Source organism: Lactuca virosa, chromosome 3 (genome assembly GCF_052849685.1).
Source record: "Lactuca virosa cultivar CGN04683 chromosome 3, Lactuca_virosa_CGN04683_v6, whole genome shotgun sequence".
NCBI lineage: Eukaryota > Viridiplantae > Streptophyta > Magnoliopsida > Asterales > Asteraceae > Lactuca > Lactuca virosa.
In genome coordinates this window covers 352,758,045-352,766,286 of record NC_136428.1, presented here as the reverse complement: position 1 = coordinate 352,766,286, position 8,242 = coordinate 352,758,045, and positions in this window count along the sequence as shown.

Below are 8,242 nucleotides of genomic sequence, written 5' to 3'. Positions count from 1 at the left end.
GGCTTGTACAAACAAGAGTTTACATTTTCGTTTGATAATAATAATGGTGCTATTAATGTTTATCACGATGATGTATTTTACGTTAAAGCATTACCTTGTGATGGTGTATATGAAGCTGCAAATGTTGTAGACAATCTAGGGAATAATGTTTTGTATATTGATTCTTCAAATAGCTTAGATAAAGCATCTTTTTGGCATTGTCGTCTTGGACATGCCAGCAAGAAGCGCATAGGCCAACTCCAAAAGGCTGGAGTCTTGGAATCATTTGACCTAAAGTCAGATGATAGTTGCGAGTCTTGCTTACTTGGAAAAATGACAAAGTCACCCTTCACTGGCACTTGTGAGAGGGGTGAAGGTTTGTTGGACCTCATACATACAGATGTGTGTGGACCCTTCAAAACTACCACAAGCGATATAGATATATCTACTTAATCAAGCATAAGTCAGAAACCTTTGAAAAGTTCAAAGAGTTTAAACAAGAAGTTGAGAATCAATTGGGCAGGAACATCAAGATGCTCCGATCCGATCGGGGAGGAGAGTATCTTTGCATTGAGTTCCTTGACACCTCCTAGAACACCATAACTGAATGGTGTGGCTGAGAGGCGCAATCGAACCTTGTTGGATATGGTTCGTTCCATGATGAGTCGAGCTTCGTTACCAATCTCATTCTGGGGGTATGTGTAACAACCCGACATTTCAGGTCAATGTATTGACTAAAAGTCAAGTGTGGTAATCCCTTTTTGATATATTTGAAATAACATCAAAAATGTAATGTTAGAAAGTCTCACTTTGAGTGTACTAAGTGGTAGATATCTTAACAAGGTTTCCAAAAACATAAAGAACATTAAAATCCGAGTTATAACGAAGGAGTTATGACCAATCGAAGATCCGCAACAAAACCGACAAAACACTATTAAGCGTAAAATACAAACTTCCGATAAAATACTTTTTAGCCTTAGGTATCTAAATGAAAGTCGTAGATATCATTAAACCGTAAACATACATAAAAGAACGCCCAAATCTGACTTCGTATGAGGAAGTTATGATTTTTCAAAGTTTCGGACAAAGCAGTAGACAACTAAAAACTCGAATTAGAGATCGAGCGACTTTCTGCCAACATGACCTAAACGAGAATCGAAGATCTCATCAATAGTATTGACACGGAAAAAGTCTGACGAAAACGGACATCGAATGAAGAAGTTATGGATTTTTAACGGACTTTTCCTGTCCCGGCCTGTTAAAAATGTAATATTAAAAGTAAAGTCAAAATTAGCCAACAAAGTCTAAACCAGAGTTGTAGAGCATAATCTCACCTACGCGTGCATATAAAGAACGTCAAAATCGGAGCTCGTATGCGAGAGATATGAATTTATGAAGTTCGAGACATGAAAATCGAACCAGAATCTCCCGTCTGAAGAACATGACAAGTGTGTATAGATCTATACGGGACTAATGATCCCGCGCCATGACTGCTAGCTACAGTCCCCGGGGTGACAAGTGTCATCTCATTTCGACGCCTGAAGAACGTCGCTACAGGCAAATTATGATAGTACGGTTATGAAAGCTCACTGCATAGACAATTATTATGGTATTACGTTTTAATGGGAAAAGTAACAGATACAGTTCTTTTCACATTCAAATACAAATCTTCTTATAGTTTTGTTTTATAATAAGACTATACATCATCTTTTGAGCATGTCATATTTGCTTACAGGTTACGGTCTTGGACATTTGAGACTACATTTCACTCTTAGGAAAATATAGGATTTTCCTGGTTCAAATACATTCATTTTGTACAATAACGATTTACAACATCATTCTTTTGAGCATGTCATATTTGCTTACAGGTTACGGTCTTGGACATTTGAGACTGCATTTCACTCTTAGGAAAATATAGGATTTTCCTGTTTCAAATACATACAGTTTATACAACGATCTTTCATACTCATTTCATACATTTGTTAGAAAATATCAGATTTTCTGGAAAACATACACGAACTTTCGAATGGCATACATTTTATCAAAACACTACTTATGAACTCACCAACTTTGTTGTTGACACTTTTTCTTTGAAATAACTTGTATTCTCAGGAAAACACTAAATCAGGTAGCAACTACTTTTGAAGACTAACGCGCTGGCGTTAGTAACATATTTTTGATCACCATATTGTATTTGATATTTAAACATGTAACACATACAATCATGTAAACTTTTCAAATATATTTATATTATGGTGGTGTGTACTTTCTTTACTATTCAATTGTTATGATACTGTACATGACGTCCTCCGCCCCCGAACATTTCCGCTGTTCTGGTTTGGGGGTGTGACAGTATGCCTTAGAGACTGCCGCCCATATCCTCAATCTAGTCCCTACTAAAAAGGTTGCCAAAACACCTCACGAGATGTGGACTGGGAAAGTTCCCAATTAAACCACGTCAAGATTTGGGGCTGTGAAGCTTTCGTGAGGCGTGAGACCCATGACAAGCTTCAACATCGAAGTGAGAGGTGTATTTTCATCGGCTACCCATAGAGATCCTTTGGTTACCTCTTCTACAGACCCAGTGATAATGTGGTCTTTGTAGCAAGGAGAGGAGTCTTTCGTGTGAGAGAATTTATAAGCCAAGGGGACAGTGGGAGGCAAATTGACCTTGAAGAACTTCAAGAGTCAAGTGGTGAAGGATCCTCAAATTCTTTCGGAACACACCTGATTTTGTACATCCAAGGCGTTCCACAAGAGTTAGGAACACACCTGATTTTTATTATGGTTATCATATCACTACTGAAGGTGATACATTTATCAGTGATAGTACACTAATAGATTTGGATGAACCTAATAATTATAAGGAAGCCATGGCATGCCTTGAGTCTGCAAAATGGAAGGGGGCTATGGACAGCGAGATTCAGTCCATGTATGACAATCAAGTTTGGAACTTGGTTGACAATGTACCAGGTCGTAAGACAGTTGGGTGCAAGTGGATCTTCAAGAAGAAGACCGACATGGATGGGAAGGTCACACTTACAAAGCGCGACTGGTAGCGAAGGGCTTTACTCAAACTCCAGGAGTTGACTATGATGAGACCTTCTCACCAGTAGCGAAGATTAAGTCTATTAGGGTGTTGTTGGCCATAGTTGCATTTCATGATTATGAAATATGGCAAATGGATGTCAAAACCGCTTTACTTAATGGAAAGTTGGCTGAGGATGTTTACATGGCTCAGCCAGAGGGTTTTGTCGATGAAAAATATCCTAATAGAGTGTGTAAGCTTGAGAAATCCATTTATGGATTAAAGCAAGCATCTCGCAGATGGAATCTTTGCTTTGATGAGGAAGTTAAAGAGTTTGGCTTTTCGAGGAGCGAGGATGAGTTAGCTTTTTGGTGTTGTATGTGGATGACATACTACTCATAGGAAATGACATCCCAACCTTGCAGGAGGTTAAGTCCTGGCTTAGGAAGTGTTTCACTATGAAGGACCTTGGAGAAGCTGCCTACATCCTAGGGATAAGGATATTGAGAGACAGGAGCAAGAGACTAATTGGACTTAGTCAAAGTACCTACTTGGATAAGGTTCTGAAGAGGTCCAGCATGCAAGAATCCAAGAAAGGGGAATTACCTATCCATAGTAATGTCAAGTTGAGTAAGACTCAGAGTCCGAGTACAGAGGCTGAGATAGCAGAGATGAGTCATATACCATATGCTTCCACTGTGGGCTCTATCATTTATGATATGACTTGTACTCGCCCTGATGTGGCCTTTGCTTTGAGCATGGTCAGTAGATATCAATGGAACCCTAGCAAGGCTCACTGGACTGCGGTAAAGAACATTCTCAAGTATCTGCGGAGGACTAAGGACTGGGTCCTTACCCTCGGTGGCAGTGATGACTTGAGAGTGGAAGGATATAGCGATGCTAGCTTTCAGACTGATAGGAGACAGTAGCTGATTCTACTTGTGAATCAGATTACATAGCAGCGAGTGAAGCAGCAAAGGAGACGATATGGCTAAAAAACTTCATCGGAGACCTTGGAGTTATACCAGCTATAAAGGAGCCAATGGAAATTTTCTGTGACAGCGAAAGTGCGGTTGCTTTAGCTAAGGAACCAAGAGATCACGGAAGATCTAGGAACATTGACAGGAAATACCATTTCATCAGACATCGAATAGAAGAAGGACTCCTCGTGGCAAAGAGGGTATCATCGGATGAGAACCCAGCAGATCCCCTCACGAAGGGACTGAGTAGGGTTAAGCATCTACATCATGCGAGGCGCATAGGGCTGAAGGATGATATTAGTTTTAATAATTAGATAGTTTTCTGAAACTTGTAAAATGTAATTGACATTTTGATGATTAAATAAAAGTTGTTATTTATTTATGAGTAAAGTGTTACTATCTTATGTTAATCGTTTACTATGGTTTCAATTTTGCATGTTTTGACTTCCTGAATAATTATGTTATTATTCGAACTCTCCACAGTCAGTCATACTTTGGAAGTAGGTATTGATTTAAGACTGTCATGAATTTGGCTTGTATGATTTGTCTAATGTGCATTAGACATAGCAATGGTTGCTGCAACATTCATGAGTACTCATAAGGGCTGAGTATTGGATTCAACCCACGCTCACTTGCATCACTTCATGGAATTTATCTCGAGCGATCGTGAGACGGTAATATCATATAAATCTTCAAACCTAGAGATATGAGTTGTTGACTATGAGTTGGTTATCCATTGATTGTACGAAAAGGCATTGGTAACTCGATGTTATAAAACATGCTTTTGTGCATAATTCAACAAGTAGTCAGTACAAGCATATGAGTCGAAGTTTATCTGTTCCTTCTAGAAATAGAAGCGATATCTGGGCCCCTCGATGATTTGGTTTTGACTTATGTACCGGGACCGGTCAGAACCTAATTGATGTGTTCAATTTAGTTCTATGTCGAAACAAATCAGAGATCAAGAAACAAATGCTGGACAATAAGTAAGACCATGTTCCATGTGTTTGTCCGGCTGATATCTTGAGAGTAGAGGATTATATGATCACTTATCTTAAATGGCGTATCATTATCATCTCAGTTCCGAGAGACTTTGAAAGAGCTACGATTGCTAGTCGGGTTCTGAAGTCATATCTGCAAATATAGTTATTAGACTTATCCAAGTGGGAGACTGTTGGATATAGTGTCTAAGTCCATAACTATATTTGGTATGTACTTGACCCGACCCGACATGGTCCATTTGGTTTGCATGGCATTGCAAGAATTGGATAGACAAAATGAGAGAAATGACACTTATGGTTATTAATATATTATAAGTTCTAATATATTAATAATATTATTATTTAATTAGTGTTGATAAAGAATTAATTTAGAATTAATTTGGTGATCAATATGAGACTAATTAAATAGATAGGGTTGATTATGTCAATCATCTATTCTTTTATAGTGGGCTATTGATCCATGGTTTATGGAGTTGGGCAAGAACCCATTCAGAGCTCCATGGATAGTCCATGGGGGTTACAAACCCATGGATCATTAGAAATGAGGAGTCATGACAATTAAGGGCATTCATGTGTAAACCATAATTGTGACAACACTATAAAAAGGACCCTATGGCTAGCAAAATCGGACACTAGTTGATTCTAAGAGGGCATAACCGATTTTGAGTGATAGTGACATTCTCTCAAGTCATTCCAAGTCCTGTGGTGTTGTGTGAAGCATTTGAGGCACAACATTTGGGGTGCTAGGCTCACAAAGTCATCAAGGAATTCAAGCAACAACAAAGGTATGTACTTCTACTAGTTTTATATTACATGTTCCCCATGCCATGCTAGTTAGGAAGTAAACCTTGGAAAAATCAAATTTGCATGTGTATTAAAGAAAACATAGATCCAAGGTTTATAGGGTTGCATGTACACCATAGGAGTGTTAGAATGCTCAAAACCCATCAATACATCAATAAGACTTTAGCCCAAGTGGCATAGAAAATAAACGATTTCTGGATTAACATTATTTTCTCGGGGATTTTAGTTGAAACCGGGGATTTTAGTTGAAAATCGGGCCTTGCGCGGGCAGAGTTTCAACTTGAAAATATTATTTTCTCGGGACTTCGGTGCGTCGGGACTTGCTTCGGGTGTTAGGGATATTTCCTAGGCTTTGGGGGGTGTTAGGGTAACTTGAAAGGAAGTAGAAGGTAAAAGAGAATGAAAGTTGTAACAAAAATTCGGAGAACCTCTCTTTCTATTTATAGTACCCGAGGGCTCGCATTACGCTGGGCGTAATTCTACGGTACGCGGGGCGTACTGCCTCGGAAACCTCTTTGCTGGGCATACGAAGTGGACCAGCTCGGACGCGTCAAGGCTACGACACGTGGCACTCATGCGAAGGAGTAGGGAGGGTGACGGACTCCGGAGCACTTACACGAGTACGTTGGGCGTACTTCGGTACACTGGGCATAATCCTTTGGACCAGCCTCGAATTTTGTCCCATAAACTTCAAAAATTCATATCTTTCGCATACGGGCTCCATTTTTGACGTTCTTTATATGCACGTACAGGTGAAATTATGCTCTACAACTTTCGTTTAGATTCCGTTGGCTAATTTTGAATTCATTTTTAATATTATATTTTTAACGGGCCTGGACAGGAAAAGTCCATTAAAAATTCATAACTTCTTCATCCGACGTCCGTTTTCGTCTGTCTTCTTACCGTTGTACTACTATTGACGAGATATTCTACTATTGACGAGATATTCGATTCTCGTTTAGGTTGTGTCGAATAAAAATCACTTGATCTTTATTCGAGTTTCGGCATGTGTACTGCTATGCCGAATCTTAGAAAAATGATAACTTCCTCATATGAAGTTAAATTTGGACGTTCTTTTTATGAAAGTTCTCAATTTAACAAATACTATGACATTCATTTAGATCACTTAAGCTAAAAAGTAGTTTATCGTAAACTCACTTTTTACGTCATATGGCGTCGTGCCGGTTTTGTCGCGAAAGTTCAATAAGTCATAACTTCTTCGTTATAACTCTAATTTCGATGAGGTTTTCACCTAAACATTTCAAACGAGATAATTTACAACTTTCATTAACATTATTTTTATTTATTTCCAAATTCAATTTTACATTTTCGTTAACTTCAATATTTGACTTTTGATTGGAATCTCATAAGACTTCCAATACTTCTCGAATGATTCTAAACATAGTTTTATATCAAGTCTCATAAAACTATCTTGTTAGAACTCAATGCTCAAAACCATATTCTATTTAATAATATTCATTTTTAAACAAACAAAAGACAATAACTGAACATGTATGTTACACTGGGAGAGTTAGGTGTCGAGGTCTCGAGGAAGTTGGCTGTTGACTGGGTTCTTCAATCACTTCCTGGGTCATATAGCGAGTTCATTAAGGACTACTATATGACAGACCACGACATGACCCTTATTGATCTTACCTATTTTCTTATTGCTGCTGAATCAGAAATGATTTGGCACACTGATAAAGCAAAGTTGATTGGAAGATCTACTTCCCAAATTTCCATGGATAACCGTGACAATCTAGAAATGATTTCTTCTCCTAGGAGAGAGAAATTGGCTAAAGTCAAAAAGTTTGAACTTAAGAGAAAGGCCGATTCTGGGATTGTCTCATGTGCCGATGCGAAATAAACCATTTGTTTCTACTGCCATTTAGAGGGACATTGGTTGCGAAGCTGCCATATATACCTGAAAGATCCAAGGATGGTAAAGTCAAAATATATGACTCTACTTCATATAAGTCTACTGTCTAACTCTATTAAATTCATATTTGGAGATTCTTAATACATGATGTAATGTAATTACATTTTGATGTTTTGAAGGATCGAATAAAAGAAAGGAAGCTTAAAGGAAGAGTAAGTTGATTCTGATCGCGAAGAGATGGATTTCGATCGCATGGCTCGATGATCAGAAATTTGTGCTGCTGCTTAAGAGTTATGATAGACTGCTTAGGAATACATAACAACCTATTTTTCGTTTGTATTTTGTCACACCCCGAAACCGAAGGCGGAAACGTTCCGGGGCGTAGCGACGTCATGCGTAGTATCACAACAGTTGTATCATAGTAAGCATAGTAAACACAATCCAAACATTGAATACATACATGAAAAGATTTACATTGTCTTAATACAAAGATTATACTTATTAATATATAGAAAAAGTAAAAGACGTGAATCCAATACGCTCCGTCTTCTCAAAAAGTTGGCAGGAGTAC